The following is a 10,010-nucleotide window of genomic DNA, read 5'->3' as shown; positions in this document are numbered from 1 at the left end:
GGAAACATCATGCTATGGGGCTGTTTTTCTGCCAAGGGGACGGGACGACTGATCCGTGTTAAGGACAGAATGAATGGGGCCATGTATCGTGAGATTTTGAGCCAAAACCTCCTTCCATCAGTGAGAACTTTGAAGATGAAACGAGGCTGGGTCTTCCAACATGACAATGATCCAAAACACACCGCCCGAGCAACAAAGGAGTGGCTCCGTAAGAAGCATTTGAAAGTCCTGGAGTGGCCTAGCCAGTCTCCAGACCTCAACCCCATAGAAAATCTGTGGCGGGAGTTGAAAGTCCGTGTTGCTCGGCGACAGCCCCAAAACATCACTGCTCTCGAGAAGATCTGCATGGAGGAATGGGCCAAAATACCAGCTACTGTGTGTGCAAACCTGGTAAAGACCTATAGTAAACGTTTGACCTCTGTTATTGCCAACAAAGGTTATGTTACAAAGTATTGAGTTGTATTTTTGTTATTGACCAAATACTTATTTTCCACCCTGATTTACGAATAAATTCTTTACAAATCCTACCATGTGGATTCATGGATTTTTTTTTTTCACATTCTGTCTCTCACAGTTGAAGTGTACCTCTGGTGCAAATTACTGACCTCTGTCATCATTTTAGGTGGGGGAACTTGCACAATCGGTGGCTGACTAAATACTTTTTTGCCCCACTGTAGATGTTTCCAGACGGGGTCCAAAGGGTCCAGATTTACAGCATGAGGCACTCGAGACCACTTAGGCAATTACATAAATGCAGACAAACTGTGAATCAAACAGATATTAGACATTGCATTGATCATAATTTGCACAGTAAGGTTTTCTTGGTGGGAAGTTGTATCTCTCCACTTACTTTAGGCATATTTGATAAATTCTTCAATATATTCCCATATTGAAACCAAATAATGTGAAATTATTTTCCCGTGCTGACAGATTCCTCTTATTCATTTGTCATTTTTTCATGTCATGTTAATCTGTCAACCTTTTGAGAACAATCTCCAGATTTTACTGCGTTATTACTGCGTCATCCAACATGGCGAGTGGAAAGATGAGAGGGGAAGTTATGGAAGAAGTTGCTTCTCATAGATGTTCAGGCAGACTTGTCTGCTTCAGGCAGACTTGTCTGCTTTTATTTAACACAACTTTCAATGTTGTCAGACAGCTTCTCCAATGTTTTGCATTTCTTGGAGAAAAGGAAGAAAAGGGGCAAAAAAAATATAAAGTAGGACAAATTAATTGAATATTTAAATAGATTTTCTTTTGCATCCAAATTGTGTATTCAGCATTTGCTTATTTTGTTGCTGTGGTCTTGTTACGCTGCTCTGGTACTCTGTGTGCAGTTCACTTGTAAATTCAAACTCCAAGGCAGCTCAAAACCTTTCTGTCCTGTCTTCAACGCTCTAAAACTGAGGATAGGAATGAGGTTTACGCTTTTCCTTTAAGCGAGATGCTATATCTCTACATAAGGGACACATTTGCCATTTGCAGTGCAGTGAACAGAATGAAGACAGGCAGAAGAGCTCATTTCTAGCAAGTGAGCACATATGGGACATTAGCAAATGGAGAGACACAAGGATGAGACCATTATCGTTCCGTTAAGAACGTGTCGGCTACTGTTAAGAATACATGTGAGCATGCATGTGTGCAGGATTGCATATGCACATACTTTGTCAAGCAAAGTGTGTGTCTGCTTGTGTGTAGAGTAAGGCTGTTCTGTAAGCCTTTGCAGCTGGGGTCATTTGCATGAATTTGGCTTGATGGAATTTCACATTAACTGGCTACTTGCCCCCTTATCTGGGAGTCTAATCCCTACAGACTCATCGTGCAAACCCATCACACAGCTGCTAAACAGAGTGGAGGGAAGTAGCAAGTAGAAATGGCTGTGGTGGAAAAACAGAGCATCTATTTGTTACAGCCCTTGATGGCTTGACATTTCCTCTTTTTGTGTGGCTAACCTTTTTGAGTCCTTATGTGCAAACTTGTGTTAGCAAGATCCTGACCTGGGCTGGATTCATCATCCTTTCTTCCTCACTCCACCTGCCATTGTAACAGTGCCCCAGTCCAATTCCTGACACCTGGTTAATAGTGCATCTAGTCTGTCCATTGAGACGGCTGTTATTTAGTGTGAACAGTTGGCTACTGTGTCTGTTACTAGCTTCCCAGCACTCATCGCCTACAAGTAAGGAGATATTATTGTTTACTGATATTATGAATAACCAAAGACATTTTGGTTTCATCAGAAGCAGATATCATCCCTAAGGACAATGTATGCTCATGTGATATTGACTTTTCTAGCTCACTGTATCAACACCCTAAAGTATACCCTGCTTTCAGGGCTGTGCAGAGATGTTTGAAGGGGCGGGTGCTCCAGTTAAAAAGGGGCAGATAGAACCGGGCTGAATAACAACAACCCACATTCATCAGGAATCTAATATGGAATCTCATCATACTACAACTGCGCACCGCCCAGGTGGCAAAAAACGTGCATGCTCTTTGCGAGCTCATTTCCGGCTCATAACCAGTACGCTCTGCCATTAACGGTGAGCATTGGTTAATGGTAGTCATGTGACTGATGCAAACCAGAACCTTTTATTTAGCAAAATTGTGATTAATAGTCAAATGTTATTGTTGAGGGGCACAGGCAGGGCTCCACATACACACACATTAAATAAATAAATAAAAAAAATTTACCTCAAGAAAAGAACACTTGGAGCACCCATCAGGAAAAGGGCAAGTGCTTTTGGTTGTTTAGATTAAGTGCCGGACCCATTAAGTCGTGGAAGCTGTATATGGACTTAAGTAAGGAGTCCACTTTTAGTTATATTTTTTCCTCGTCATGTGTAAATCTCCTAATAGACAAGGGTTGGTTTCACTCACTATGAGCAGAGCCCAGTGTGTAGAAAAAAGATTGCTGAGTTGTTGAAAGAAATGATTTAGTCTAAGAAAGAAATAAACTTGGCACAGAAGCATGATGCAAGAAAGCTGCAATGGAAAAGTCAATTTGCACATCTAAAACCTGATCATAGAGCTCATAGACCTTTTGCAGCAGCTGTCACTGTACGCATCACAATGATAGAAGTCGCTGACTCACAGATGAGGTGTGGCAGCAGTCAGAGTTTCATGTTTGATATGTTCCAACAAAGACCTTACTAAGTTTCCCTTTGTAATGGCTCAAAGATTAATAGTAACCCAGTTAAAAATGCTTTTTTTAACAAGCCCATGTGAACCTTGCCTAAATGGAAGCATGGTGTGCTGCAGATTAGTAAGATATCGGTTAATTTGTGATGGTTTTTAATGACTCTGCTTGATGTTCTTTCTGTGCTTTGTTTTTGTTTTTTTATGATTTTATGGCCTCACCTTACCTTTGTCTTAAATTCATTTCTCAGTTGTCTGTATGGTCTTTTTTTCCTTTTCTGTATCTTGAGCTGGTTTGTGACATAAATGGAGATTAAACATAAATATTTAGCCGACTGAATGGGGTAAAATCTGAACAAATATGAAGTGTTAACATTCCCCCTACTTGCACTAACAGATTAACCACAGGCTAAGCAAAGCGGTCATCTAAACAATTGTGACATGTATAATAATAAAAAACGTGATGATCAGTTCTGATTTGACTAGGAAAATAGGTAATCAGGCAGCATGGCCACCCACTGGTGGTATGATGTTCATGGATATTGGCCCTTTAGGAACTATACACTTCCCTGCACAGGTTTTCCTTCCCTTATCAAATCTAATGAGTGAAATCCAGTAAGGTATCAAGGGTTGTGATATAAATGGATTCACAGGAAGCTGTCTGGAATTGATTTCATGCACCTAAAATGAAAGAGCAAGAGTTTAATGAGACATGTAACACCTCTGAGAGTGAACGGTGAGCAACTGACTAAAATGGGAAAAAAACACATAGTTGCCACTTGGTCGTCATGGCTTCCTACTTTAGTACTAGAGGAAGTGTTTTCAAACCGGTAATCCACATACTCAGATTACTTCATGCCTGAGGATTATCAGTGATGCTTTACCTAACCTCAAATAAAGCTTTCACTGCTTTTGTGTATCCTTGCTTGTTTCACAGCAGGTAATTTAACAGTGTATGTCTGCATGAAAGAGCCATTTCTGTAAGTCAAGGCATGAAGGCGAGTGCTGTAAAAATAATGGCTTAAACACTGCATGGATGTCAATTCCATCTTAATGATCTAAGGCTCCGTTATCACAGTGTTGACGTTTCAGATTAGGGTTGAGTCCAGCATTGAATATTGTAAATAACAATACAAGTCAGTCTTCACTCTTGCTGTCCTTGAAACCTGACATGATCTGGGCAGACTACTATATTTGAAATTTTTGCTCAGCTAGATTGATAGATAGAAGTTAATTAGTGATAATAAATTGGTCATAGGTGTATATTGTGAGCATGGACAGTTGTGTTGGCCCTGTGACAGATTGGTGACATGTCCAGAGTGTACCCTGCTTCTCACTCTATGACATCTGGCTGCCCATATCACCACTCCATTCCAAATCTTTGACTCAGATAAGCAGAAGAAAATGGAGGGAAATTGCTCTAACCAATCTAACAAATGTGCTGGCTGGACAGGGAGATTGTGTGTTTGGGATTCCTTGGATCAGAGGACCAGGCAGGTGGCCTGGCAACATTTAGGGAAAAGAGAAACAATATTCGGGTATGGCGGCAGCAGCATCCAGCAGGGTTGGATTAATTGGGACCGGAATGAGAAAATGTGAAGAGGGAGCAAGAGGGGTGGTAATGGCCTCTGGTGATGTTCAGTATTTGTGCATTGAAGCTAGTGTGTGTTCGGAAAGCAATAACATTTGGCTTTCAAATCCCACTCACCAAGCATAAACACACACAGTTCCACCCACTCATAATCCACCTACCACACACAAACACAAAGTGAGAGCTTCATTTTTCTTTAAAATAATAATGCTGGCCCAGCAGTTCAGCAGGCAGAGGTCATTCCCATATTGGATGGTAATAAGGTTGAGCTTCATTCCATAACTTTTTTATGGATTTTATTACTTTTCTGCCCTTTCCTGACTTTTCCCTATAGCTTCCTGAACCTGTTTATGGTTTGGATCCCTAAATTATTCATTTTCAGTCCGTCATATACTGTTGTTGCATTTTTAGGTTCATAGATTTTAATTTATATTCGCAGGAAAAACTGAAATAAAAAAATCTGCTTTGGTTCAATTCTTCTTGATTCCCTGTGATGTATGCATCATTTGCACGCCGAGCTCAGCAGTCTGACATGCAATCTGGCCTCACTGAATCCCCCACCGTGCGCAGCATATGTGATCGAGTTTATGTTGTCGGTGCACCATGCCGGTGCACCGGCAACACATAAGCATGTGTTTATGTGCGAGTGTATTTTCAGAAATTTTGCATGTGTGTGTACGTGAAGGCGCCCTGACATTCAGTCTTGCTACCACTTTAACCCCATGTTAACAGATCCAGACTTCAAAGCTTCTGTTGCTGGCTCGATATAAAACAGCAACACATCAGCAGCAACAACAACATTTTTTTACATGTTGTGATCCCAGAAGAGTCTTGAAGGTGAAGGTCTGGCAAGTATTTCAGGCACTTAAACCTTAACAGGCTGACTCTCTCTCCATCATTGAGAGTTTGCTATACATACCAGGTGGTGCGCATGAAATGGGGTGCACACATCTGTTCTAATGGAACCGTCTGATTGCTTTTCCAAGACCTCCAATTTTTTTTTAATGGTGAAAAACATACAACATGATCTGAAGATGTAAAGCATGAGAATGCTTTTGAGGAAGGGTTAAAAATGTAAAACATATTTGCACAGGTTTGAAATACAAATTATATGCCAGAAAACAGAAAGACTTTTTCCACCCACAGGGGGAAATCTCTGAATTTTGCTGAACATCTACTTTCACAGTCCTTGGATTGCTCCAGAGCATGCTGCTGCTGTATTTCTGCTGTATACACTGAGCTCTCCCATATGGAAAAGATATATATAAATCTTATGAAGTTTGTATCTGTCTTGTGTGAAACTTGTATGAAAAGCATACAAGAGTGAAAACATATATAAGATCCTTTGAAAAATTATATAATGAAACTTGTATGTTTTGGACACTTACTAAAACAATATATGAAAGAAATGAGAAAGTGGCCACTTTCATGAGTAAATCATATAAGTTTTTACTGTTTCTTTTCCATATGGGTCTGCTTAGGTCTGGTCATGTATGTTTTACTGTAAATCTATGATGTAAAAATCTTGAATTATTAATGTTGATAATAATTAATAGCAACAATAAAGAGATTACAATATAATGTATAAGTGTGTATCACAAACCTACCATTACCTTCTCACCACTGCTGTGCTCTGATCCATGATGATGTATCAGATGAGTACCAGAGCAACCAGACTTCTAATTAAAGGGAGGTGAGTGACTTCTAATTCATTATAAATGGATTATACAGCATCTCCCATGCTTTCTGTGGATCTGTTGTATTTAAATGTGTTATATAAATGAACTGACTTAACCTGACTATGTTTCCTGTAAATTCATGAATAGGTCCAAGCCTAAAACTGATTTAGAGATTAAAATGTTCCTCCATGACCTGAATGCCCTAATAGTTTTTTACACTTGCATTGCTTTTGTCTATAGTATTGAATTTGTTTGCTGCATGTTTAGGTCCTTGTTATTTTGGGTTTTGCCTGCCCATTAGGTGTCCTAGACTCTTCTTGCCCTGAGTTATGGTTGTTTGTTTGTACCAATATGGCACCAGTGTCTTTCTGCATTGTTTGATGACAAATAATGACAAAATGTTAGAGATGATAATATGTCAGATGTCGACACTTCGAGGTAGAATTTTAACCAATTTAATTACATGAAGTTGGTGTTTTCTGGTCTTGTTTCAGTGCCAGTTAGTAAATGAAAAGATTGCAGTGAAACCAGTTGGGAAGTTAAAAAAAAAAGATTTTTGGCAGCACTTATGTGGTAACATGTCACAACAAAATTTACTTAATTTACCAAATAAATATGAATTCTTCTTATATTGGGGTCCTTTAATGAATGTAAATTAATCATTTTAAGTTGATATGTGTTTCAGCCTTGTATCACTAATATGGATAAAGGGCTGGCTAGTTATGGTTTATTACTGTTTAATAACATACCTGTTACTAACCTAAAGTCCTGGATTCAAATATAACTTTCCCCTGAGTATTTTTTTTAATTATTTTTATTTTTTATATTTTTTGTTTTTGCTCCACTATACCATCATCAGTGTGTAGACCGTGAGTGCACACAAACATACAAATATACACAAAACCTCAAGTGTGTAGCTAAGGCAAGCAAAGCTAAACAAAGGAGGGCCTGTCTTGCAGAAACAGAGTGAGGGGGATTAACCTTTAACACAGTATGCTTTATATAGAGAGGCTACTTGTCTCCCAGCCAGAATATCTTAAGAGCTTTTATGCATAACACACACTCACAAAATATATGAATACATGGGATATAGAAGCTCTCTTATCACAAACCTTCCATTTGTAGGATTCCCTCTTTATTCTCATTTATGTAATATTCCCACTGACTGAGTCTAAGTGTCTTCTCTCTAAAAGTGTCTCTGTGTGGTTTTTTTTAAAATCAAACTCAGTTTATGTCCAAAATTACACTTTTGCGTATGTTCTCTACCAAAATATAAATTCTAATTATCTAACTTCCACAACTGCAGAATAAAAGTATGTGGGCTTTCGTGTGAATAGATCGATGAAGTGGCACTTGTGAGTCGTGAAATTCACAGACAATTGGAACAAGGAGGTTAATGTACCCTCTTTGTTCTACTTACAAATTTAAACTGGCACCGGTGTTTAATGGTGCATTTGTATTAGGATACAGTTGCATCTCCTGCTTATAGTATGTTGACAAAATTATTCAAAACCTCCACTGTAATAGCTGTTAAACAATGTCTGATCATGCAGTTTCATGTTTTACATCAACGAATAGATTTTAAGTTTTCAAGTTAACGTGTTTCTTTAACAGCTTGTTCATAGTGATGCCGTTGAGGTGCAGTGCTTTCATCTCCTGCTGTCATGGACTGTTTCGCTCATTTCTATTCCCATGCCCTTTTAATAAGTAATTTGAATGCTAACGCAGTGCAGCAGGCATATCTCAGTACAGTACTTTAGTCCCTCAACATGTTCTACACGGACACACACACACACACACACACACACACACACACAAAATAATGTATGCACGAGAATAAACATTGAATAATGGACGTGAATAATAGACCTTCTTATGGTCAGAAAGAAGGAAGTTTTTCCATGAGAGAAGGCATCTGCAGTAATTCTTGCAGTACCCCCTCATATTTTTACTTAGCATTTTGTTATTGTTGTTATTAAAATATATTTAGTCCAAAATAATTTTTTTATGTCTTGGTTTTCACAGTTTTAATCATACAGTATTTAATTTCCAGAGAATTCACTCGACGGGTAACCCCGCTCAAAACAGTCTTATGAAAAATAACTTTATGTGCCTGGTGAGAAATGTGGTTATATTATAATTTTACCATACCTATGAGCTTTAGCTTGGTGACATTAGTTACAAGCCAAAATATATTATTAGAAACCATTTCTTATTGTCTCAGTGAAAAGCACACAATGAAATACACTGCAAAAATTGAGGAAATGTTTAATCATCACTGCACAACCCCAAAACAGTTACATTTCAGAGACATCCCGCTGTCCAGTCAGGAAGCATAAACCAGTGTGAATCTATTTCACGCTTTCATGTAAATTAAAGTCACAACAGGCGCAGTGTCAAGACAAAAACAACTGATCTCCCCAAAAAGGAATGGTTTTGCAAGTGGTAACCACAGACTAGTGCTCTAGTCTGTTATTTCTCCTGACTGATTTTCCTCTAGTTTTGCTTTTTGTCAGTGTCCTTGTCACTGTGGGTAGCATGAAACCATATCTGCAGCCTATTCAGACTGCACAGGCAGAACTTAAGTTGGTTCTCTGAGCCCATGTGAGGCCTCATGTGCCAGATTGTGTCGGCAGTTATTGGATAACAAAGGCACTGGCCCTCATGCCAATCGTTGCCTTCATCTGAGAACCTCTGGAGTGTTGTGTATTGGTTCATTTCAGTCACAAAATAGTGCCAAGGAATGTCCAGGAGCTAATTCAGATCTGGATCTAGGAGGAGATCCCCAGGACACCATCCACCATCTCAACAGGAACATGTCCAGGTATTATCGAGAGTGCATACAGGTAAATGGGGGCCATAGATTACTACTGAGCCACCTTCTGACCTACAGTGGGGCAAATAGTTATTATATCCCCTGCTGAATTTGTAAGTTTGTCTACTTACAAAGAAATGAACTGTGTATAATTTTAAAGGAGAGAAAGATAACAGCAAACTAACAAATTCTGCAGGGTTTCCTACTATTATTTCCCCCAACTGTAAGTTGAGATTAACTTTTGTTACTTTGACTGTTTGGTGTGATTTTGATCAAATCTATAACCCTGAATTTATTAATAATAAAAGACAAGCATGAGGGTGAGATTGATCACAGTTATATAATACAACAGAAGGAGGAATCTATAGAGTTCTTAATTTTTATAAAAAAAATAAATAGAAAGTATACATGTCAGTCTGTGGCATCATCTATACGTACCAACTACATCAGTATAGATTTTCTTCATAGTCAGAGGCACATAACTGTACAGTATGATACTTTTTTTTCAGTCTAACCCTTCAACCAAAAGGTTTATTTTGTCACGTCCACCCCTGCAAAATAAAGCCCACCCTAATTTCTAAGCTTCAAAAGATTTACCTGAACAAAGGTTTTATTTTTAATTAATGTTGCCATGTGAATCGAATCATTTCAAATGATAATACTTGTAGTTTTACTGTTAACAAAATGAGTTTGTGCTTGAGTTCAGGAAAATTGTGGTTGTAGAAGGAAATGTGCACTTGTAAACTGGTTTTAACACTACTCCTGTCTGCGTACATACAACAGTAAAATCGCT

Source organism: Mchenga conophoros, linkage group LG2, assembly GCF_057382185.1.
Source record: "Mchenga conophoros isolate Kocher_MC1m ecotype Shallow Benthic linkage group LG2, M_conophoros_male_GT1.1, whole genome shotgun sequence".
In the NCBI taxonomy this organism is placed as follows: domain Eukaryota; kingdom Metazoa; phylum Chordata; class Actinopteri; order Cichliformes; family Cichlidae; genus Mchenga; species Mchenga conophoros.
This window is presented reverse-complemented; position numbering follows the sequence as displayed.